The sequence below is a fragment of the Acanthopagrus latus genome, chromosome 3, assembly GCF_904848185.1.
Source record: "Acanthopagrus latus isolate v.2019 chromosome 3, fAcaLat1.1, whole genome shotgun sequence".
NCBI lineage: Eukaryota > Metazoa > Chordata > Actinopteri > Spariformes > Sparidae > Acanthopagrus > Acanthopagrus latus.
The window spans coordinates 7,095,101-7,120,148 of record NC_051041.1 but is presented as its reverse complement, the minus strand read 5'-3'; the positions used below and the strand labels follow the sequence as shown (position 1 = coordinate 7,120,148).

The 25,048-nt window shown below is 42.8% G+C and overlaps 2 long non-coding RNA genes across 2 annotated transcripts in view; both read left to right on the top strand.

Moving 5' to 3' along the window:
* Nucleotides 1-5,913, top strand: part of LOC119017195 — a 28,038-nt gene extending 22,125 nt beyond the window's left edge. The window contains exon 2 of the long non-coding RNA XR_005074362.1: nt 2,698-5,913. This is a non-coding gene — a long non-coding RNA (uncharacterized LOC119017195). The remainder of the gene's footprint in view (nt 1-2,697) is intronic.
* A 1,519-nt stretch (nt 5,914-7,432) lies between these two features.
* LOC119017194 overlaps nt 7,433-25,048 on the top strand; it is a 39,431-nt gene continuing 21,815 nt past the window's right edge. The window contains exons 1-2 of the long non-coding RNA XR_005074361.1: nt 7,433-7,566; nt 17,436-17,585. This is a non-coding gene — a long non-coding RNA (uncharacterized LOC119017194). The remainder of the gene's footprint in view (nt 7,567-17,435; nt 17,586-25,048) is intronic.

Here is a 25,048-nt window from a genome sequence, read left to right as displayed (position 1 = left end):
AGCCATTGTTCCAGGCCAAGATAATAGTATCGGTCCTTGACCAGGGGGAAGTTACAGTCGGATTGGCACCAGCTGTTAAAGCAGCCATACTTGCTTGGACTTGATTAGATTACAGAAATTACACCCAACCTCATGTGACATTAAATATCGGATCACAACATGTGGCCAACCCGACGCTGCGCTTCATAACCCCAGAACTACAAACAAACTGCGACGGCGCTCCTCCGCAGTTAAACATGTCCGGAGATAAGAGAGACGTCGACGGTAAATCTGCTGTCACGGTGTCCAGGGGATTGGTGGGTAATGTGCTGTGAAGACTCTTAATAGAGAATTCAGACGGCTTAATCAGTACTGCAATCACAATTCCCAGAGGAGAAGGAGAATGTTTTTCTGTTGTTGGTTATTGTTGCCAGACCACCATCCGAGATTCTCCTCTGTGTGTGTGTGTGCAGGATCCAGGCAGTGCTGTTGAAAGCTTGTGTTTCACCAGTAGTGGACTGAAATGCAACTCATTTAATTTCCCCTTTATCCAATTTAACTCTTGCTTTTTATGTGCGCTTGGTGGATGCCATTGACACGCCAACTGAAATGCGATGCTGTGACATGCTCATTTGATAGCGTGTCACAGCATCGCATTTCAGTATTGATATGTATTCTGCCCGTGAAGCCAACTCAAAAGCCAATATTCCTTGGTGCCCTTCGCCCCAAAAACTATTAAAAACATTTGATGAACCAAAAACAGTGCACTGTGTGATATTACAATGAATGCAGGGACTAGTGTTGTTGGAATTAGTCTGACATAATCGTCCTGCCGCTGTAAATCCTCGTTAGCGTGTATAAATACACGGCAGAAACTAGTCCAGGATTCTTCTCATTTCTGTAACATTTGCTGAAATGTACATGTTATTGAAACTTTTTTTTTTTTTTTTTTTTTAATGTATGTCTTCAGCAGAAAATAACAAGCTTGCACGGATGACTTTTGTCTTTCCATGGGAATTTTTTTTCCTAAAGTAAAGTTTAAAACCTAGTCTGGCACTCAGTAGAGCGTATACCTCAGTCAACAGTCCCCTTCATCCACATTGAAATTGTACTTACTCGTAGATACCGGCCGCCTAAATATGCCAGATCAATATGCCAAGATCCATGTGGTATTCCATGAGAAATTATATTACAAATTACATATTTGCATATTACAAAAAAAAAGAAAAAAAAACACTTGGCAATGGCACTGTTTTTTTGTCATTTTAGATGGTAGCATTAGTTGCTGTCAAATATTCTGCCTCCGTTACAGTGCTTTTTTACATTTGCATGCCAGTCCTCCTGGGATTTTTCCACGGTATGCTCCCGGTTTCCTCCCGGGGTCACAATCCTCCTGTACTTCTCCTGTTTTATGACAATTTTTCGCTGTCTAGTGTTTCGCCTCGCCCCGTCTCAGTGAGTGAGGGACGCACAGGAATATTTAAACGATTTCCAGACGCCCTGGAGAGAAGAATTACCGTTTCTTACGTAACGTCTTGAAGGAAAAGGGGCTGTAAAATCTACCGTGCTGATTTTTCCCGTCAATCACTGTGGCTGCATCGCCTTATCCAGAGGCTGACAAGCACAGGGCAGCAGCATGCACAGACTCTCTGAGGGGCAGGGGCAAAAAAACAAAAAAAATGAATGAGAAGTGATGAATACTTTATGCCACGGATTTATGCAAGTTTATGCTAGAAGGCAGGCGGTCTTTGAATCTTAAAGTTCCCTGCTGTTGACGTCTCATGGTTGGATGGATGGACATAAGCTTTTATCACAACTGTTTGATCACCACATTTGAGGGATCGTTGCCAAAAAGGTGCGTTTTGGGTCGATAAAACAATATTAGAATGTCTGTAATTAATGACGTTTATTTCACCTTTGAAGCCTCTATTGAGGTATTCAAATGAAGCTTTGAAGGCCTGTTTGACATATCTGTGACGCAATCAAACCAAAGAAAACCTGACAAAACCCTCAATTTGAATAAAGTGAGTCATCGGATTAAACGGAGCGCAGAGCGTCGAGTGAAAGCAGGCACATAATGGGATCCTTTTGCTGTAATAGCGTCAGAGCGGACATAGATGTTTTGTGCCTTGTTGTTGTATAAATGTTATTGATGCTGGAGAAACGGCAGGTTTAACCAGAATGAACAGACGTGACTGCTCAAGATTTGAACGTTAATTTAGAATTTCAACATTACGACTGAATAATTTGTTACAGCCCTGTTAGGAACTAACAGGTCTTCAGCTTTTACACACATGACCTCTACACTGATTACCTCAGCCTCAAGGATCAACCCACCAGCTGAAAATCACTATTACATTAATTTAATGCGTTTCAGGGCAACTTTAAAGCCGACCGATGTGCTGCCATCTGTCATTAACAGCACACATCGTGAGACCAGCCCTCTTCATCTGTAAAAACGATGTATACCATCACTGTGATTATTGACCACACATCTGTTGCCACTGCCTACATGTAGAACAGACAACGTGCAGTGCAGTGAAGCCACTCTGAGAAGCGCGGGAGGGAAAATGTAATGCTGTGATAGATTTACTGAGTAATGCGGTGGAGATCAGACCCGGTGAGATTTACATCGGTTCTGCTGCCCACGATGCGGAGACACCTCCAGAGGCGTCCTGGCTCGTTCCTATTAAGATTAATAATGCTTGTGTTTACAAGGCCCAGATCTCCCCTCAGAGCCCCACCGCCCCCAGTGCCAAACCACCGGCAGGACACGGCAGAGCGGCTGACAGAGGAAGGAAAGAGCGGTGAGTGAGTGTGTGTGAAAACACTGCGTGCCTCAGTGGTTTCGCCACAGACGTTCATTGTGATGCTTTTAAGTTTCTTACAAGCAAAGACTATAATTTGTGTTTTAATAAATGTGGAAAAAAAGGTGCTAAAGTTGGAGTTTTCCCCTCGTTTTCCAATTGAAATGTATTGAACAGCTCACAGTTGGCTGGAAATAAAATCTCAGGACTGGAAAATGGGCGTTATTTCTTCCTTTAAGCTGCAGTTTGACCTCTAGGGGAAACACGCTTTTGGATTCTTGCTGTACGATAGATAAGAACATTAATGCCACTCATATCTACCTGGTACATATAGGGTGAAAGCCCAGCAGCAGCTGGTTAGCTTAGCAAAAGACTGGACGTGAGGTAACAGTTAGCCTGTTGCTATCTAAGGCTAACAAATCCACCTACCAGAAGCTAGAAAGCTGACTAATGAACGTGTTAATTCTCATCTAATCTGTACAAAAACTAAAGAGTTTGTCAGCTGGTTACATGCAGGACTATTATTATACTGGTTTTAAGCTGAGACAACCCCCAGCCTTATATTTCACTGACACAAATGAGTGGCAGTAATCTTCTCATCAAAACCTCAATGAAGAAGTGAAAAAGTTTCCTTTTTTTTCTTTTACACATTTTTAAACTTGACAAAACAATTATCAATATCAATAAATACAGTGGCTTTATTTACACCATGTCTTGTTAGGCTGTTAAAGATGCACTATGTCATGTAAGGGAATAAATTCAATCAGACGTCTTTAGTTATTGATTTTCCTTACTGAATAAACTAAATGAACCACCTTTAAAGTGGTTAAGCACTTTTCTGGGGAGCTTATTTCCCTCTGAGGAAAGCTTGTTTATTCAGTTATAGAGTACCATTCATTGAATGAACATTTCTGGGTTTGTGTTATTACCATATTAGTTTTGTAAATATTACTTTTCTCAGTTCCAATTTATTTTCCCAAACCACATAGAGCACCTTAAATCCTTAGCAGCTTCAATGTTATGATGAAACATAATATTACAACAGCAAAACATTAAATTGAATTAGAATAAACTACCACATGACTAACGATTGTATGTGATCAGAACATGTTAAGGCATCCGATTCAGTCACTCTGAATGAGCTTCGTTTTCCCCACAGGCATGAACCGAGTATAGTGAGCTCAGAGAAAGAGAAAGCTCACACTAACTCAACTGACATTTAGAGTCTGTAATTTGTTGATATTTGAGACTGTATTTATCTATTTCTTTTGCAAACCACAGTTTGTCTTACTGTAGAGTCTCAGATTTAATCTCTTCCTCGTTCTCCAGCGGAGCACACTCGCCATCACTTGGCTCTAAAAGGTTGAGATTGGCCTGCACTGCCACCAGTTTCTGCGCCCTGTCTGCTGAGATGGAACATGGCATCTTTGTGCTGCAAAAGCGTGACCGCACGCTCTCGCAGGCACCTGCTGTCGGTGGGATCTGGAGTATTGCGGAGGCCACGGCGGATAGCGGCTCGGAGGAACACAGCCCTTTCCACCAGGTGGATGCCGACACGTGCTGACATGAGCTCCAAATCCCGACCCCCTTCCACAGTCCCTCCTTGGCTGAGAACCTGGCAAAACTCCCGAGCACCTTACCATCGTCGAGATTTAGCTGGTGTGACAGGTTGGATATCACGTAGTAAGCGCCGTTTATCTGCTCCCCGGAGAGCGTCTGCTGGCCGGCGTGCTTTGGATCCAGCATGTACGCCGCTGCGTGGATGGGTTTCATGCAAAACTCCTGACACCTGTCTAATGACGCCATGACTGCTTTCTGTTCGGCACTGTGCAGCACAGACTCGGACAGCGACGCTCCCACGTAATGCCTTAACTGAATGAACACATCAACAACATCAGAGAGTGTGCTCTCTTCTCTCTTCATGTAACTAATATAATTCCCGATTGAGTACAGCAGGTTCTGACTGCTGCTCAACCCTTTCCAAAATGCTGCGTCCTGTACTGTGGCCCTGAAGGAAGCCTCAACGTCCAGTGTGGGTGACACGGCCATGTCTTGTAGAGCGTCCTGACCCTCCAGGAGGCTGTTGAGCATGTTAATCACGCCAGTCCAGTCAGAACAACTATTCAGCACCAAGGTTGTCCCAGTAGTGCGGTGGTTTCTGGTCTTTGTGGTCTGCCAGCATCTGAAAGTCTCCGCTAACATTTTTTGCTCTGTCACATACCTCACCACCTGCTCAGCTCTTGTGCACAGATCTTTAACAGACGGCTGTGCGAGCACGTCATCAAAGAGCCGCTGGACTCCACACGCTGTGCAGCCGATAGTCGATATGTGCGGGAAGGCCTCCTCCACTTGACCCCATGCTGCCGTCATTTCCGGGGTGTCATCAGTGACAACGGCGAAGACCTTCTGCGGCCCCACTTCATTTATGATGTCTTTCAGTTCCTCCGTGATAAATGTGCTCTGGTGCATCTGCTCTTTTGTGTTTGTGCATTTGTAGAGCAGTGGTTCAGGAGTTGCAACAATATAAATTATAGTTCTGGTGTCTTTTGCTTTAGACCAGCCGCTGCTGCAAATGATAGTGACACAGGCAGCTTTCCCTACGGCCTCCTGAACCTGGCTTTGTACTCTGTCATGCTCACAGTCCAAGAGGTGAGAGGACAAAGCCTCTCTGGTGGGCGGACAGTAAGCGGGTCGGAGCACGCTGAAAAATCGTTTCCAGTAGATATTGTCCGTGAGCGTGAGAGGTGAGGACGTGGCATACACAGCTCTCGCCAGGCACTCGTCAGCATACGCCTGGCTGCGCTGATCCACCGAATCAATGAGGAACTGTCCCCCCGGACTGGCAGATGGTAAGAGGGAGAAGGAGGGGACAGGAATGGAGGCAGAGGAGCTCCCATCAGGTCCTGGTGACTGCTGCGAAGCCACAGAGTACTCCTCACACTTGTTCAAGTGTATCTGCATCTTAGTGGCATTCTTCGTGTATGTCTTCAAACAGTAGTTGCACATGTAGGTTTCCTTCCCGTCTTTGATTGCCGGGGTGAAATGCTTCCAAACCCCAGACTGCAAGCGTGGCATCGTCCTGTGAGAAGTCAAATGGAGAAAATAAAAAATTATATCTGAAATTATACACATTGGTATACTGACACCTTTTGTGCATCTAAAAATGTCAGACAGGGGCATTTCTAACCACACTGATGCTAATATGGTCTTAACAATTTGGTTATGTGCTATTTAGGAAGTAACTTGTGTATGTGTACTGTCATTATCGGGTCATATTTTTATCTGCAAAATGTCAGAAAACAAAGATAAAATACCTGTCATTAATTTCAAAACCTAAGGTGTTGTAATCAAATTGCTTATTTCCCCCGACAATTACTGACAAAATCAAGAAAAGCAATCAAGACAGAAAAAAACAACATAATTGCAAAGCTGGAAAAAGGGAATATTTGGCATTTTAATTACAATAAATCAGATATCAAAACAGGTGCCAACTGTTTTTCTGCCAATCATCTGTCACAGCTTCCTTAGGACCCCCAGGGGTCCATAACAAAAGGAAGAAAACTTTTGTTTTTTCACTATAATTCAATCTGTTAGAAACACAATGAAAGAATTTATGAACATTTTCATGAGTTTCACACACTTCCTTTAATAAAACCTCTATAAACCAATAATTTGTATCAAATGGGACTCTGTGGTTCAATTTGTGTCAGTCAGGGATCCTCCCCTCTAATGTTATTAGCAGAATGCTTCATTAGGAAACGGCAAAACCTATAAAATTAAGACAACTCTGAGGTGAACAATCTTACCCAAGGAAACAACTTACTACACCTGTTAGAAATGCACTGACTGAAGTCAAGATTTGACTTGGATGTGGAAACTCTTTTTTTGCTTGCTGATCTGTGCTCTCCTTAAAGTCTCTAGTAAAGTGCAATGTTTCCCCCCCCTCTTCCTTTAAAATCACTTAAATCGCCTTAATATGAAGGTTCCCAACTTTGTGGCTTAAACTTCTTGTGACCTCTTATCAGAGCTATCATTGCTCTACAGGTGGGTACCAGCTCAAAGAGTCACTGTGCCCTCATTGTGTTGCATATGAAGAAAACATATTTTTCTTGTCCTGTTATACATCTGACAACCCCTCTGGACTACCACTACTTTAGGGCAATCTGATTTACAAGCATAATATAAGACTAAAAAGACTTTAAAAGGTACACATTGCACTTGTAAACAGTGCAGAAGTTGTACTAATACACACTAAACTTTCACTTTTAACAGAAAATTACAGACACACCACAGTAATTGAACAACTAGCCGTTAGCTTGATTACCTACCTCTATGTATTAACACTACTCCACTTTTAAAACGGTCTGAAAGCACATGTAAAGCCGGCGTTTGTCTCAGTCTTGCTGTGAATTTGAGCCCATCTTTCTGAGTTACTGTCACTTAGCTGTTTGGGCTAGCGTTAGCAAAGTGGCTCCAAATGAACGAAAGAGGTAAAGTTACACGTCACTGTTAGGCTAGTAAACTGTGTCCGTACCGCGGACTGTCTGTACACTGAATGTTTTCGATGTAACAGCCTGATTTACGTGGCAAATGTGGGGCAAATGTGTCGTATTTCGGCGAGAAAAGTGCGTAATTTTGTGAGTGTCGCTACTTCCTGAAACCGCCGTCGACGAGTACGGGAGCTCACCTGGGTCAAAATGTGTGCGTTCGACTGTGGGAAGTCGCAGGAAAACGAGAGAAGTCGATGGGAAATGTTTGAGCCACTTATGAAAAACGGCAGGTAAGGCAAGTAAACACTGTTTAAAGTGGAATTAAATGTACAAAATGTTGTTACTGGTTGTGCAGAAACATGCTTTCTTCCCCTCCTGTCTCCTCCTTATTCAAACATGGAGGTTAAGTGTTACAATTAACTTCATTGTGGTCAACAGTCTTTATCTGAACTGTCCCCCTCTCTGCTTTACCCTCCCCTCCTCCATTTTATTTCATTGTCTTCGATGCCATAACCTTGAATTACAGTGCCACAGCCTAATTAGGTAATTATAGTCATGTCATATTTTTTTTTTCTTTAAATGGCAGCAAATGTCTGAATTTTTTTGATCCGATAATGACTGGCTTCATGGCCTTTTCATGAAATGCTAACACTGCTGGGTTAAAATCTGTCCCTGTCACATGTTGACGTGCTAAATGTAAAATTTAAGTGTAATTCACAGCATAAATAATAGCTGGGTCTATTTTAGTTGCTTCAGCTCAAAGGACCTTGGTAATCTTTTATGACGGCTCCTGTGGCTTTCCTGTACTTTTTCCTGTACATGAATGTTTAAAATATATAGGTCAAAATAAGGCAGCGATAGAGATGGTTGCGTTGCATTCATTTTTGGGGACCAAAAACATTCACAAAATTATGAAATAATAAAGCTTCAGATGTGTCACAGGATAAATAATTAAGTAAAACACTAAAATATCCCAATAACCCTGATTTATTTTGAGTAGTGTGTCACAGAGGAATGTGTTTATTGAATGATAATTCCATTAATCATAGCTTTTAGTTTTATTTCTGGAGCTTTCGATCAACAACGCTCAAATTTGTGTTATACATTTATGCTAAGTTCTGTGAATTTGTTGATTTTACTAACAAACTTGATGGGATGGGACAAGAAATGTGGGCAGGCAGATTAGACACTCAGACACTTGATTATAACAAATAATAAGAATAATTCATTTTAAGGTAAAATGGAAAACGAGCGCACCTGCACAAACAACACACACACACACGTGGTGCAGCTTGCTAGCTACTAACTAGCTTGCTATCAGGGGACAGTAGGTCCAAGTTGAACTGATTTTGTACAACAGGAGAAAGGCTGAAACAATGCATAGATGCATAGAAGTCAAGTGCATTCAAATTCAGTCATTTTAGCGCTTCGCATTTAGCAATCTCCTCCCTTCTCTCTGCACAGATAGGACCGCCTCTTTCTTCCTCAGTTCTGACTAACTGGAGGGGAGTCGGCAGGCTTTTAAACTCTGTGTGGGAGTGTTCTTACGGACACGTTAAGGACACGTGTGAACGCTGAGTTTCAGAGTCCTTAGGGCCACTTGTTGATTGTTGACTTGACCTCAATACTTCACTGTCGTAGGTAATGTCGTCTACAACAGGCCCTTACGACTCTGAAACTCTCAGCTTACATGTGTCCTTAACGTCTCTATAAGGACACTCCCACACAGAGTTTTAAAGCCTCCCGACTCCCCTCCAGTTAGTTAGAAGTGAAATGTCTTCAAAAAAAAAAAAGAAGAATCTTATTCAGTGCGTTTCAGGCAGTATTTTGCAACGTGTTTATCACACATCACAATTATGAGGAGCGCTAACGCATATCTAGAAGCTTTTTAAATACATGTCATCTAAATTATCGTCACCGCTGCTGGCGTAGGTCTGTACTGGTCTCGGTGTTAACAGCCCACACTGATTTGCTCTAACGCTGAATGACAGTGATTATCTCTCGCTCAGGGTCACGTTTCCGTGCCATGTGTCTGTCATTAGAGACATTTCTGAGAGTTCACACAGCGTCCAGGTTCTCGTTGAGCGGCGAGTGCAGCCAAAGCAAACTAACTCTATCTAATTTCGGGCGCAGTCCGAGCTGGTAATGTCAGGTTGTATCACAGCACATGGAAGCGCTGCAAAGAAAGAGAGAGACGGGACCTCGCCAGAGCCGAGCGCTGTTATTTTCTTGTCTCTCAGCGTCGGATTAAATCGCCCAGCCCTTTTGAGGAACATCAGCATCCTAGCCAGAGAATTAGGGAGTCGAGACCACAGGGACACTGGGAAAGGGGAAGCAGAGATGATGTCATGACATGGCAGTGACGGAGGCTGATGTTGGTTTTTTCTGGTTTAGTCGGCGGGTTTGGCTGCTCCGAAACCCCCTTCCCCCCCTGCTCTCGTGGGAATTGTTTCCCCCAATTTATTCAAAGCTTTTTTTTTTCATGATAGGAAATTCCACCGGGGACGGAAGCAACAACACAATAAAGATGTCTCGGAGTAACAGAATTTGATTTAAACGCGCAGAAAGGCTCATTTTAAAGTATGATAATGTTTTTTTCTTGCTCGTTTCGTTCCAGATTTAGTCGTCCCCCGAGCAAACGCCTCCCCCCCAATCCCATTTAATGTGCGACTGTAACAAGGTGACACACCAAAAGCAGTGTCACGCGGGCGTCTTGATTTAACTGTCACTCTTGAACAAATGTTTCTTTTTATGCATCCGATACAGTAATGCTGAAATCTGCCAGGACTGCGATGATGACACATAAGCCCCGTCTATCTGTAGGTTGCTCTGGAGAAAAATTTGGCTCGCAGATTAAAGTTATCGTTTAAGATCCAAGAAAAAAGGCTTTCATGTTTCTTCTCTCTGTGAATGCCCCTTAATCCGTCAGGGCGTTAGTTTGGGACCCAAACACTTTGTGTCATAAAAAGCCCTTTCAATTACCACGTAAAGAAAAAAAAATCTGCTTGTTTGAACATGAAAAAAGGCCGCTCGATGGAGATGAATTAAACTACATCATTTTATTCCACTTTAATGGCCCATCTCTGTGTCTCAGAGCTTAACGCTTAAATTACATCATGGGAGTCTGCCTGCAATTACTTGATTTATATCAGAGCCACTCTTTAAAACAGGCTGAGAATAGCTTTAGTGAGGTCTCTTAGAGCAGTTTATGGGAAAACACGGCGCACTGTACTCTCAGACAATGGCGTTTGTTGTGTCGTGAGAGTTTTTTGCTTTTAACAGCAGTTTCGTTTGTTGTCTCTGTGGTTGACATTTACTCCATATAGAAAGTGTTACCATGCTGTCGTAAAGCTTCCCTTCAAACAGTCAAAAGCTTTTATTTATAGACATTATGTAAATCTGGCTTGTTTGTTTTCCTCGTAACGTGTTAGGGCACACCGAGAGCTCTCAGCTCCTCTTTCTCGGTTTGTTGTCTCCGATATGCTAATCAGTGTCAGATATTAATGAGATATTCCTCCCCGTGATAACGCCGTGTGAGAGAGCGCACATGATCGGCAAACATTTCAGGTATAATGTGATGAGGTTTCCGTCCACGACCGGCTCCTGATTAAATCTGGCAAACACCTCTGTATTCCAGTTCAATTAAAAAGCCAAACATGGCTGCCGTCGCTCTCCGGCAGCTGTGCAAAGGCAGGACAGATGCGTCCCGCAGCCTCGCCCAGCGTGCACTCAGGATCCGCTCACTTCAATTATAATCCACAACAGTTGGCTGAGCGTGATTCATTATCTTAAGGTAAGCACGAGCATGAGCACATAGTTTAATGCGGGATTAGGCTAATTAGAGATAATCATCCCATTCTTGAATGGATTTCACAGCTGTGCTCCTCCACACTTTAAATCAGTGATCTCCACCCCTGCGTGCTCTGCCTCGACCACCCAGCAGAGGCCGCTGTGGCCAAGCGCCTTCACGAGACCTTTGACATCAGCCTCTCTCTCTTGGTGTTGACCTCAGCTTGGTTGAAAGAGGTGAACACACCAGGCACTTAATGACAGAAGTGCCTTGTGTGCACCCATAACACCCAGGCTCTGCAGGTAAATGTCACTTTGGCACTGATGGCCCCTTTTGGAGAATGTTTGATGTCATTATTTTTGAGACTTCCCAGCACTTACATGACATTACTTTGTATTTGCGACTGAAGCGCTGCCAATTATGGTGCTGACAACTCAAAATTGCAATCACACAGACAGCTGCACAAGGCAGTAGTGTCAAATTTGAGATGAAAAACTACTTTCACACCAGTTGTAAATGAGTAAGAAGAATTCGAAAAAAGTCATGACAATACATGCTAAAAGTGAAAAAAATAAAAGGTAATAGGTTTTTAAGTAAAGGCTCTAGTGTCACTCTTGATAGAGCGTTTGAAATGGTTTTAATAGAATTTCTGTGCACAAGTTGCGCCACCTAACTCTTTCTTCCAATTTGCTGTTGCAGCATAACACACAGGATTTCTACCCCCTCTTGTCCATTATCGAATATGGTATGAGTATCAATATTTTCAAGCTATTGTATCTCTGTTATGAATACGAGTAATGTGACAACACTAAGGGGCTCACGATGAGATACTAGTGATGCAAAGAAACATAGTGTGATATTTACTTGACGATGGTGCTCCTCAGAGGTCGGCTCAGTTTCTAGAAAGATGGCACCCAGGTTGGGCCTAGTTGACCCAGTATTCGCGGTGTTTGTGTTCAGAGTCCTGGGAGATGTTTGACAGCTGAAGTCTTAATTACAACTTTAAATATATGTTAAAATACTGTGACTGTAACTTTCGGTCGACTGCATTTTGAGTTTGCCCTGATACTCCTCAGGTCTGCTCCTAACCCTCTTCCACCAAATCAGCTCTGGTTCTTAAGCCGGTCACGTTCATGATTCTTGGAGCCTTAGATCGATCAAGAATGTCTCATCAATGGAAAACCACCTTTAGATTATGCGTGCCCACTATGGCTCACACTTATGGTCAAGGAAAGGTCCGGTAGTTTGGGTCTAAATGCTCCAAACATTAGGTTAGTGAAAGAGTATAGTAGAAAAAGACCTTCATCGGACCAGGTCTGACTACTCATTCAGATCCCTTTGCCATGAAAAGACATATGCATGTCAGGTTTAAGAAGAATTTCCCCTGATTTGTTTCAGATTTTGAACCCCTGAAAGTGTCATCACACCTCAAACTGTGGCCTCCAAGGAGTTGAACAAACATCTTCAGCTTCGCTCAACTGATACGATTGCGAGGTGTTTCTGCAATAAAAGTTCATTTGTTTGTCTTGGTTGAGTGTACGGAGCTCAGTTGTGTTCCCGGAGGAGCAGGCTCGGCGCTACGCAAAGTGCAGTGCATCATGGTTATGACTGCAGCACAATAGTACCAGTGTTCCTTGATGAAGCCGAGCCCCTTGTGTAACATCTTCTATTGCTGCAAATTGAATGTTCCCTGTGCCGAGGCGGGAGGGAGTGTTTGCTCACACATAATAATCTCCCTCTGTCATTGCATTATATTTTACTTTGCTGTGAGAATGAGTACGTCTGCCTGAAAGCAGCAGCTCAACGTTCACAGAGCAACAAGATGGATGCATTGACCAACAGAGGCTGAGAGGCGGCACGTCTTGCCCCCCCTTCCTCCTCCTCCTTACCACAACTAATGTCCCGTGAGGAAGCAGGTGTGCGAGTGGGGGGAAGGCGGAGATCAGGAGTGAAAAAGGATAGGTAAAGCTTAATGGATCAGAAATGGCGGCTGAGAAATCAATCACCTGCCGAGCCTCTCTCCCTCCGATTGTTTCCAATCTGTAATTCTGTTTTCCCGCGTGAAAGGCGACAAGCTCGAGTGGCCTCGATGAAGGAAACAAGCGTTGCTTGTTTCAACCAATAAACACCCCGGAAAATATCACAACCACTTGTCTTAGAAATTATCTCCAGTTACATGTTGTTTTTTTTTGGGGGGGGGGGGCCGGGGAGAAAATGCGACATGCTCGTCTGCTGAATCTACCCCGACAATCTGCAGATCCGCCGAAATGGAGCGACGTTAATGATGAGAGCGAGTTCACAGGCAGCCGGCCTTTGTAGATAAAACACCAAAGCCATTGTTTACTGCAGCAGACGGAGGCGAAACTATTCGTCGGATCCAGGACTGTTAAGGAAAAGGGAGAGAGAGAGAGAACAAGCGCATATTCTCGAAATCTGTGAAGTTTTCTAAGACCACTTCAAATCACATTGTCTGTGTCGGGTAATGGGTTTGAAGCGGCGGCCCGCTTTGTTTCACACAGCGGAGTCAGGCGGGAGACGGTTTGTCTAAAACGGAGAGGAAAACATTTGAATAACAAAAGGAGCTCGAGGAGCCAAAAAAAAAAACACAACAGAATTGAAATAATCTCCCTCCAAAACTGTTGCACACAGTCCTCTTACAATATAGCTTGAGTGTTTACCATCAGATGTGAAATTTGCAGCGTGCAGGAGTTCGTTAACGCAACACACTCAAGATCCTCGGATGCGTCAATCTTCCCATTATGTTTTAACGACGTGTGTAACAGACGTTGTAAACGAGGAGCATCGAATCAAAGTGTCTGTATCAGAGAATTTGTACACGGTGCCGTGACGATGATGAAATTGGTGTGAAATCCGAGCACAAAAAAAAAAAAAAAAGCACTTTGCATCTCGACAGCACATCTGCAGATGTCTCGTCTGTCAGTGTTTTCTTTGTCAGGTGTATGAAGCCGTTTGAGGTAAATCCTGTGTTCTTGGTGAAATATTACTCCTTTTACCAGATGCTCTGACCCGAGCTCAACCCTCCTTGGGATCGGCCGTGCAGCCTGACAGAAGACTTGACATAAATACATGCAGATAATGTTAAAGACAAACCTCCCCCATCACAACCACATCTACGTCCTGAAAAAAAAAAAGAAAAAAGAAAACGGCAAAGTCTCACAGTCACACGTTCTCTCCGGCTGCGAGAATAAAGAGAGCAAAACAGCAAAGGGAAAATCAATGACCGCATCAGACACATTCTTGAAGTGTCAGGGGTTAAAAGGAGCCCTTCGGGTTGAGTGCACATGCTTCCAATTAGGTCTCAAATAGGCTAGAGGAAACAGTTGATTTAGAAATATTACTGAAGAATGACTCTAATTAACTGAGAGGCTAAGGAGCCCTGAATGTGGGCACCACTGTCGGCACCAAACGAGGCCAGGAAGTATTAATCAGAGGCGCCAACGGGGGCTCACTGAGACTGAATGCGCTTGGAAACAAGACGAGGGGTGATATTTGTTTCCCGTCTGCCTCCTGATAAATCATATCAAGTTAAAAGAAGGGTGATGAAAGTAAAGCAGATGGAAGAAGCGGTACAGAGTGAAGGGAACAAAGGTTCCGCCCTGTTTGTTGTGTTTTACTCCGCGGCGGAAAACAACGCTACTGTCACCTCCAAGTGGCACAGCTGGATTGTGACGCATGTGACTTTCAAACCATCAGGAGGCTCATTTGAAAGGCAAATGCAGAACAATTGAATGTCATTGTATTTCTCCGCGCAAAGCCTTGTCTTATTAGATCCGCGAAAGGCTGTGACTCACCGACTCTGAATATTTCAGCGTGCAGTGTTTGTAATGTTGATGATTGTGAGGTGAATTACCCTTGGCTTTTCAATTTAATTTATTTTTATTGGCTTGTTAGCATCAAACAGTTTGTGGTTGTGTTTGGAAAATGTTCCGCTGAAGTACTTGGAAGTGTGCGAAATGAAGACGAGGTGATAAAAGGTGAGGTGAGGTGAGGTACACCTTGTGACAGATTACCTGGTGATGTGGAGCCCTTGAGGCTAATGTTAGCCTGCAAACTGCCATTGACGGAAACCTCTCACCTCCAGTTCACGCCGACTGCTTCTCCTCACTCATCCAGACTTTTGTTCAACCTTTTACTATTGTTTTTTTTCGCTCACTATGTGTCCCTATGGCAAGTTGTTGCTCCACGCGAAGATCAGATTTGGACAGTTTTGGATAGGATGTGATAATTTTGAGGGATTTGACTATTTGTTGGACAAAAATAAAAATTTTAATAAAAGTTTTACAAACATCGATACATACATCGATTAATTGAAAACATTTGAGATAACGGATTAATCTGTGAAGAAAATAGTCACGTTTATGATAACCTCAGATTTAGACATTGGTAATAATTACATAAGTTACAAACTACTGACAGCAGGCAAGTAAATGTACTTTTACTTCAGTAACATTCTCAATGCCAAGGTTTTACTTGTGATTGACTATGTTTGCAGTGGTATATAAGTACTTTTACTTACTCCCACTGAAGTAAAGGTATTTGAATACCTCTCATCAACAATGCATGTGCCTCATAAAACTAAGGTCTCCCCTCAGTCACTGCTCCAGTCTCTCAGCTATGTGCTGTATGAAAAGTCTCTCTGTTTTCACTCTCTTCTCCTGCAGGTGTAATACTAATCATCACTTTATCAATTCAGTTTTTATCATGTATTACGGCGGCAGCTGAACCGAGAAGTGCTCTGCTTTCAAACAAGCCGCCTGAAACTAACTTTCCGCACATTTATATTCAGACGACAGACTTTAACCAGGTAGAGACCTTACCTGAGATGACTCCAAGCAATTATGTAGCAATTACCTATCCGACTCAGTGAGTCGGCGGAAGAGGCAGCGTATTAAAACCATTATCAGGCTTATGACGGCTTCTCTTAATTGATTGATGCACAGTGAGTAACTGGTCATTACCACGCTGTGTGCTCACATGAATCATCTCACATGGGGTGGGGAGAAAAAGAATAACATGTCACGCATCGCTCTCCACAGAGCCGGAGCACGTGGAAGGAAATGTTCATTTATGGGAGGGTGTTAATGAATACACTATTGTACGAATATTATCGTCATCATTGTGTGTGTGTGTGTGTGGGGGGGTGTGTATTCTGTTCACGCAGGTGTGTCTTTGTGAATACGCTGGTCCATTATGTATAATCTCCACCAAGGTTCCTGTCAGAACATTTTGTGTTTTCGCTCGACTTCACACGCTGACTATTTCATGAAATCCTGCAATTTAAGGAAGAAAAAAAAATTAATAGCTTTTTTTCTGACAAAATTGAAGAGTGACGGCGAAAGATTATGGAGGCTTCCACTTAGAATGGATAATTACATACAGAAACAAGTATGACATGAAGAAATGGATATGGTTGTAGTCAGTCTCCTCTTGTTGATGCCGAGCAGGTGATTTAATCTATTGAGGAATAAATCCTGATTAAAGAAGAAACCGCTTTTTTCAACTTTTGTAAAATCTGACAAAAAGGTCATGAGCCTGTGTTGAACCTCAGGAGGTGGTGTTGTTTTAACTCGGCCGTCAGGATCCCCCCCACAGCTGACGGTTCAGCTCAAGTGCAAGTGGTCAGGCGGGTCAGAGTATCAGGTGATTCTGTTGCATGCAGTTGTCAAAGGAAGAGTTTGATGCTCTGGGAAAGATGAGATTTCATACCATTCACGTATCTGTCTGATTAATATAAAAGCTAAAGGTAGCAGTCAGTTAGCTTAGCTTTGCATAAAGACTGGAAACAGGTGGAAAAAGCTAGCCCCTATCTTCTAGCACTTCTGAAGCTCACTAATTAATGTTTCTTATATTATATCCTGTTGTTTGATTCAATTAAAAAACATTGTTAAAATCACAAGTTCAGGTGCTGTTAATTGGCCAGGAGCAGTGAGTAGCTTGGGTCGCTTTTGTCAAACAAACAAGATAAAATGTGTCAATTAAGTGATCTTCACAGTGACGATAGAAGAGCTTTGTCACCTTTGAGCATAACCAGGCTAGCTGCTTCTCCGTGTTTCCAGTCTTTATGCTAAGCTAAGCTAACCGCCTCCTGACTCCTGCTTTGTACTTGACACACGGGCATGAGAGTCTAACCGTCACATTGCTACAATAAGTGTTAACGCACACATGTTAACAAATATACCGTGTTGGGTTTGTACAGCAGTCCCTAAAAATGATAAAGCAAAAACAAATATGTATACTCTGAACCTCTAAGCCCATGAGGACACGGTTAGATGCAGCGACATACAGCAAGGATCCATACCCCCCCTCCATTCATGTGCACTTTGTCCTACATATTTGTATATTTCTCAGAAGAAGCGGCTCCGCGGCACTCAACTGCTTCCAGATGTGGAATGCCAGAGATAATCTGTCTTTCTGGATCTCAATGAGAGCGAGGGTGTCTTGCAGAAGCCTCGTGGTCCCAGATCCGGCTCCCAGATTGTAGACCTACATGTGTGCATGGTAAGAAATGCGCGCACACTAACACTTTCTGCTTTTGTTCCTTCTCCATTAGGATTCTCATTAGCTTAGCACAAAGTGGTCACTGATCTTCTGACAAAAACTCTGAGTTGAGTAGCGATAATAACAAAACGAGGATGTACGATAGAGGCCGCACACACATTTTTAGAAAACAACTGAAATATGTCCAGACTTACTGCATAAAGATTACACTTTTTGAAACATTTTACAATCTTTAACAGTATAAACGGCAGGATACTTCAATTATGGTTCGCCTAAATAGCCAACAAACAGACACAGAGACACTGTAGTGTTCCCAGAATATGGTTATGCATTGTGTCCCCACATTGATCCATTGAAATGTTCAACAAATTCACATAAAGTCATTTTTTATGAGATCAAACATAAAATATGCGCAACAACAGTCATATGGAGATTGGCCCTTACGCTCTTTCCAGTTCCTCAGTGTCACAAACTCACATATGCTAACAATACACACACACACAGATACAACATAACAGCAAGACAAATTACTTCCTTGTGTTTAAGTTTTCTTTGTAACAGCAAAGAAGTACACTATCCAAACACAGTCAAGATGGTAATTAAGTTATTTTTTTTCTTTTTGTTGTTTTATACTTTAGATTAGTTTTCATCCATCCCAGTTTTATGGCTTTTGAAGTGGTGTTTCGCGGATGGTTAACAGACGCTGCGGCAGAGATAGAGCAGATAGGGAATGCGGGAAGCTCCGAAAACTGTATCTGGGAACGTGACAGAGTGTTTAATGTGCGTCATCCACAACACACACATTACGAACCATGTGTTTGCCAGGTTTTGGTAGCCAAAAAAGCAAACATCTACGATGCATGGCAGCGCAGAGGTGGGATTTCTGGCCATTATAATAAACGCTATTGACGTCGGTTTTGTTTTGATTTTGAGGGGGAAATATTCAGTATAGCGTTTCATGACAGCTGGGCTCCAGGACCTTTAGCTGGCAGGTCTCCTACAGCCAACATAAACAACCAGGTCTGTAAGCTGGCTGCCAGGCATCACAGCAACCCAAAATGTATGTGGCAACAGAACAGAGCAGGAGACCAGGAAACATGGGCAACTCGTCATCCAATCAGAGTAAAGTTTTCCAGACTGGGAAAAAAAAGTGTCCGGCATAATTACCATAGTTTAGAGGGAAAAGCAATTTAGCAGTTTCAGAAAAAAAAAAAAAAACTCTTTCACAAACATAAGCAGGGAGAGAATTAATGTCCGTACTGTACATGTGTGTATTTTTCTGGCCGCAAAAACAAAAGATTGGCTTTGTCCGGGAGACTATTAACGTCCACATATCCCCGGCACCAGAGTCATTATAACGTTTGGCCGCGGGTCACCTTTACGAGCAAATTCATAGATTCATATCCATGGAGGGGAATACCCGCCATCCAGATTGAGCCGACCTGGAAAACCATCTGAAAATAAAACAGCCGTGAAGGCCAGAAAAAAATACATCGACTTACCTTTTGCCTTTTTTTTTACGTGAGGCTGCGAGGGACGTTGAGGTATGTTATTGAAGCCTTCTCATGCGTTAGAGGAGGCAACGTGTCAATAAGACACCAGATTGCAGATCATAAAGCATAACAAGCTCACATTTCTCAAAACAGTCTGCTTCTGCTTGAGGGGGAAAGAGGAAGTGTTTTCGGAGAGAGGAGAGGAGAGGAGGGAGAACAAATCCTCTGTTGGATTTTTGGATTCCAGACGCAGTGGCTCATTGTTGTCTCTGCAGAAAGCATAGCAAGATTTTGGGGGCCCCAATGTATAGCCGACTCAAAAAAACAAATGCCAAATACTCGGTGGAAGGACTACAGCAGAGTAGCCTGAATAATAGAAAACTTAGTCATGCTAAACTTCACAGCCCGTTCCAGGCAAGAATGTGTCGTTATTCCACCGCACCGCTCTGAGGACAATGTATGAACACCCAATGGGGGGGCATTGGCATTGTTGTTTTGCCTTTAGGACAGCAGCAGAGGTAGACACAGAGCCAAATTTAAGTGTGGAAAAAGGGAGAAAACAAAATCGCTGTCACACTGGGTGGAATTACCCTGTCGTTGTTTGGTTTAGTATGAAAGAGCAAAGCCGTATTGACAGGCCTTTATAATTACAGGATTGTTGCACCTCTGTATAGAAAGGAGCTTTGGATTTCAGGTAACCTCTCGTAATTTTTGAATCAATATGTCCTTGATTCAGTCGGATTAAGACGAAGCACCTTCTCGTTTTGAGTCCCTCGGCTGTCAGATTTGCCAGCTGAAATTACATTTGTGGCCGGATTAATTTTATCAGCTGTAGATAGAAAGCTATTTAAGCTAATGCTAGTTTCATCAGAGGGTGAATATGCCTTTCCCAGCTGTCCACTTGCGAGACAAGAGTTAGTTAGCTAGTATGTTATTTACCTACAGCATGTTCAGTGGTTGTCTGGTGTTAATGCGTCTGTGTCCTGCTTGTGGTTAGGGTAAGAGTTGCATTTGTATATTTAAAACAAACAGCTAGCTGTGATACTGCCACAGCGGATTGTGTAGCTGTAGTTTCCACGGTAAACACACCGACCTCTACGGCTGTTGCAAGTGTCTGGGTATTATTACCACTGGTCCCAGAAAATGAGCTGCTCTGGAGGCTGAGGTGAAAAATGGAATCCCACAAAGTTAAATAAATAATGTTTGTTGAATGTGTGCTAACTCTCAGCCTCCTTTTTATTAAGCTATATAGCCAGGCATGCTAACAATGGCAGTTAAACACAGTCATCCATTCTTGACCCCTTCTGTTCTTGTGTTTTCGGTTTTGGATTGGCGCCACCCTCCCAGCTCCTTACATACAGAGGATTGCTTCAGCACTGCTGAGCTCACTTGCTAAGCTATGATTGGACAGTTGCTTGGGGGCAGAATTTAGCGAAAGCTAAACTGGCCGTCACCTTTCCCTTTTTCATTTTCTTGTAGCGCTATTCTCCATCCTGTCATTAATTTGCTCTTTTCATCTCCCTCCACATGACCTTTTTTCTATTGCTCTGTACTTTTCAAGCTGTGTCTTAGTATTTCATCTTTCCTCCCACCCTCCATGCTGCCTCTCTAAGAACCCTCATCTTCAATCGTCCCTGTACTCTCATGTTATTTTCCTCTTCTCTTACTCTTGTGCCTGCTCATGTTTTTCATGCCTCCTATCATGTCTAGTCTGGTCCCATCTGATCGCTCCGCTCTCCCCTCTCCTCCTCCCTCGGCCTCCTTCCTCTCCTCTCACAGAGATGTGAGGAGCGCTGCCCCGGGTTCTGGCCCAGGAACAAGCGGCTGCCTTGTGTGGCTCTGTTTGTATTGCGAGGTGTTTTCTCACATAGCTGCGTTTCACGGTCCTGCCTGGCAAATCACACCTCCGTGTGTATTCCTGTGTGTTTGTTTGATTGGGAATACTCTGTATGAAGCACTTAGCGCTTGTGAACTCACTATAGTTGGTGCACATTCTTAACTGCATGGATGCATTTGTGTGCACGCTTTGCTGCTTCCTCATTATGCACAGCTTGTGTGTGAGCGTGTGTTTACAGTACTGAGTTGTGTATGTTTGGAGAGAGAGAGGTGCCCCTGGGTAGTGCGTACCTTAAGCCTTGCTCACCGGGTGACTAATGAACCGAGCGCATGCTTGCCTTCCTGTTTTCTCAATCAACAAACATTTAAGGGGAAATCAGCAGGCTTTTTTAGAAAGTCTTGGAGCGAAAACATCGTCCGCCTCAATTGCTCTTAGATAAAAAAGAACCAGGAAAAAATGCTCTGGGAAAATGAACCGCGAAGGTGATCATATCTCATGCTCTCGAATATTGGCTCTAGTGTTACATCAAGAACTCTTAAAATGTCCAACAGAAGATATAAATAACAGGGAAAAGATGTGCTAACACATTTGGACTTGCCTAAAGTTGAAAAAGTTGTGATTTAACATTTTAATACAAAAGCATGACAGTCTTTCCCATCACACTGTTCTAGACTGTACGTTTTGCCATAAACGGTTTTCGCTCTGAGGTACATCATCCTGGTATTGAATTGACCATTAATAACGCGAGGTAGCGAAAATATGAGGCAACTGGTATTAAAGCACACCTGAGAGGGATCATCCGACTGGAGCAGATATTAACAGTGCAGTTTTCTACCTGTTCAAACAGCCATATATCACACTTTCCACTCGCACAGGTGGAGACAGGCTGCAGATGGTTGCCAGAAAATGTTCCATACCTGGAGAGCTAACACAGTGTTCCAGGTCTGTCTTGTTTTTGGGTTGGGTTCTTGATGAATTGAGGGTCTCAGGGCAGATCGTAAAGCCCCTCGAGGCAGATTTTTGATTTGTGATTTATGATATTGGACTATAAAACAATAACCTGTCCTGACTTGACTTATACTTCTCTTTGCTGAGCGTGCACTGTATACTCGTACGTTCAGAACAAAGGGCTGCAGGTTGAACACAATCTTCTGTTGGCCACATGAGCAGCACAGAACTGATTGCCTCGTTTTTTGTTTTGTACATCTCGAAGCTGTAAAAATCCATCATGGGATTACAGTTACATGTTAGACTCTTTGCCGTGGTGTTTTAGTATTATTAAAACGAGGCAGAGCTCGGTTCATTCCAATAAAAGATTCTCAGTGGTGCACAAAGCCAAAAATGCTCAACTTCCACCTGAACTACAGACTTTATGTTTAGCGCCCGGCTAAACTTGAATGAGGATATGATCATTTAATTGCGCGACTCCTCTAATGGTCCAAATGTTACTGGACCAAATGGCTCAAATTGTGACAGTGAAACGAGTCATTTCGCAGGAGGGTTGTGACGCTCAACAAAAGTGTATCTATGGTTTCACAGCCCCTTCTTTCACAATGTTAGCTTACGGGAAAAATGTGACATGACACCCGACCCACTTCCTAGACGCTTGAGTCTATTCTGGACTGAGATCCATCCTCTGTCCAAGTTTCGAGGAAATCAGTTAAATAGTTTTTGTTTAACCCTGCTGACAAACCAACCGACGAACAAACGGACACAGTACAGTAAAATCCCAAAACATGTTTTATTCTTAGTCAGTTTAGACACAGGTGATATCTTCCACAGCAGATTATACAACATCTTTACCACCATCATATTTTGTCATTACATATTTAGTCAGAGCAAACTACGATATTGATTTTTTTACCTCTTTGCTAAGTCTTGTCCTTGCTGAAGGTCAGACTGCCGGTTGATCTCACTTCAAAATCCTGACAGAGGGCTCACCTGCGACTCAAAGACATTTTCATACTCTGCTAACTCAAAATACACCATAGACCTAAACTTAGCCAAATTCTAATACAACATTTATTTTTAAAAAAAAAAAAAATATTTTAAGACCATTCAAAAAGGATTAGTAATAATAATTGGGGATAGTGTGTTTGCATACTGATGTGTGTGTGTGTGTGTGTGACTGCATTTGAGGCATTGAAGGTCCAGACATTTTTCCTCACTCTGGCATAAACACATCAGAGGATCTGAAACTGTTCCTTTTTCCAAACATACGCCACACAATGTATACGTCTCAATGAGGCAAAAAGAATAACACATTACATCACTCGTAAAACACGGCACGGAGCCAGCGAGGTTAATCTAACAACAAAGCGTTCTTGTATTACGTGTGTTTATCACACCTGCCCACTCACCAGCCCCGGCCTCTCCTGAGATGTCTGAGGTGATGCTTTCAGAGATGTACGCATTCCCAGACTCGACTCAATCTCGGGACATTTAGCACAGAATGACCTGAGGGACGGGATTTCCCCAAGATAATCTCTGAGGCGGCGGTGGAAGGCAGCGCATAAGCAGTCATTTCTTCCGATCTCCACGCGCATCAGAGATACTTACTTTTCAGGTCAAAACAATCCGTGCTGAGGAGGGCTTGAAATGCGACTCGCGCAAAATAACATTAGGTCTTCAATTTAATTGTAATCTTCTCTGATCTTTTTTTTTTTTTTTTTACATCGGAACCAGCTGTCGACCTCAAGCATTCCCACAAACCACTTTGACGTTATCACTGTAGCTGTAAAAAGATACGGGAAAAAAAGATGAAAACCCAGGCACTCTTATGCAACTTGAATTACAACCTTCCCCTCTCCTCTCTCCCATACCAGCAGAAAAAGTGACTGGTTTGAACCAGACAAATAGGAATTTCAGCACGGAGGCCAAAAAATCAGACACCCGAGCAGAGATCACATTGCACGTAGATGTAGTTTTTGAGCTTACGCTGATACGAACCTCACGCAGTTGGCGCTTATGCAACCGGGAGTACAGAAAACACAGACTTTGAGCCGGGGTCGCTTGGATTTCCCAATGAAGCCAGTGTACCCTGAGCACTGTTATTCATATTGCTTACAGGAAAAAAAAAAAGTGGACATCATATTTGAACCCTTGTGTTTTTTTGAAATGGCTTTTATTCTTTGCTGTTTTATAGTTTTACACACAGAATTACCTATTTAGCTTTTACAACCACATTAAAACAGAACATGTGAAGCTAGGGCTCTTTTCCAGTCCACACATTCATATGCTGATGGCGGAGGCTGCCATGAAAGGTGCCAACTGCTCATCAGGAGCAATTTGGGGTTCAGTATTTTGCTCAAGGACACTTCAACACCCTCCAATTACTAGACAACCCACTCTACCTCCTGTTACATTGAAGTGTTAACCAGAACCTTTGCCACAAACAGCCAAAGTGAGTTGAATTTATTCACACATTTTAGATGATGACATGTCTTTAAAAAAACGGTATTATACTAAATAAAGACATTTGTATAGTATAATTTATATCTTATGTGGGTTAAACAAATACATATTCCTATTTTTGAGACAACTACATTTTTTTTCGGGAGATGAGTGAAGAAGTGCCTCATAAAAAGTTTTTTTACATGCCAATCACAGATAAAGACACTTTAAAAATGCTATATTTATCCAGTGGTACAGCTGATGTCTCTGACATCCCAAAAAGTAAATGCCTTTTTTTTGTTTCTTCTTCTGTAGCAGACTTTTGAAACAATGTCAAGTTTGTTTTTTTTATTTTTATTTTCTCAACTTGAGGATTCGTTAGGTGTCTTTATGGCGACGTCTCTGGCAGCCATCTGATTCCGACACGTCAGCCTCACCAAATGGCGTGCGAAGAACGTGTCACAGTTTTCAGTCATTAGGCATCAACTAGTGCATTATTTTGCATTTTGCATGTAATTCAAAGCTCTTAGCAATTAATGAGCGAATGTTATAGATTCAGTAATGTCAGGTGACGTAAAGAGGAATAAGGTCCTGGGAGGAGGGTGTGGTGGACGCATGGGTCAAACACAGGAAGTGTCGCTTAATCAGATCCATTAAGTCATTTTTCTGTGGTCCTCCAACCAACCAACAAGCGAACACTGGCGAAAACATAATGTCAGTCCGAGGTCACCTGAAGAAGG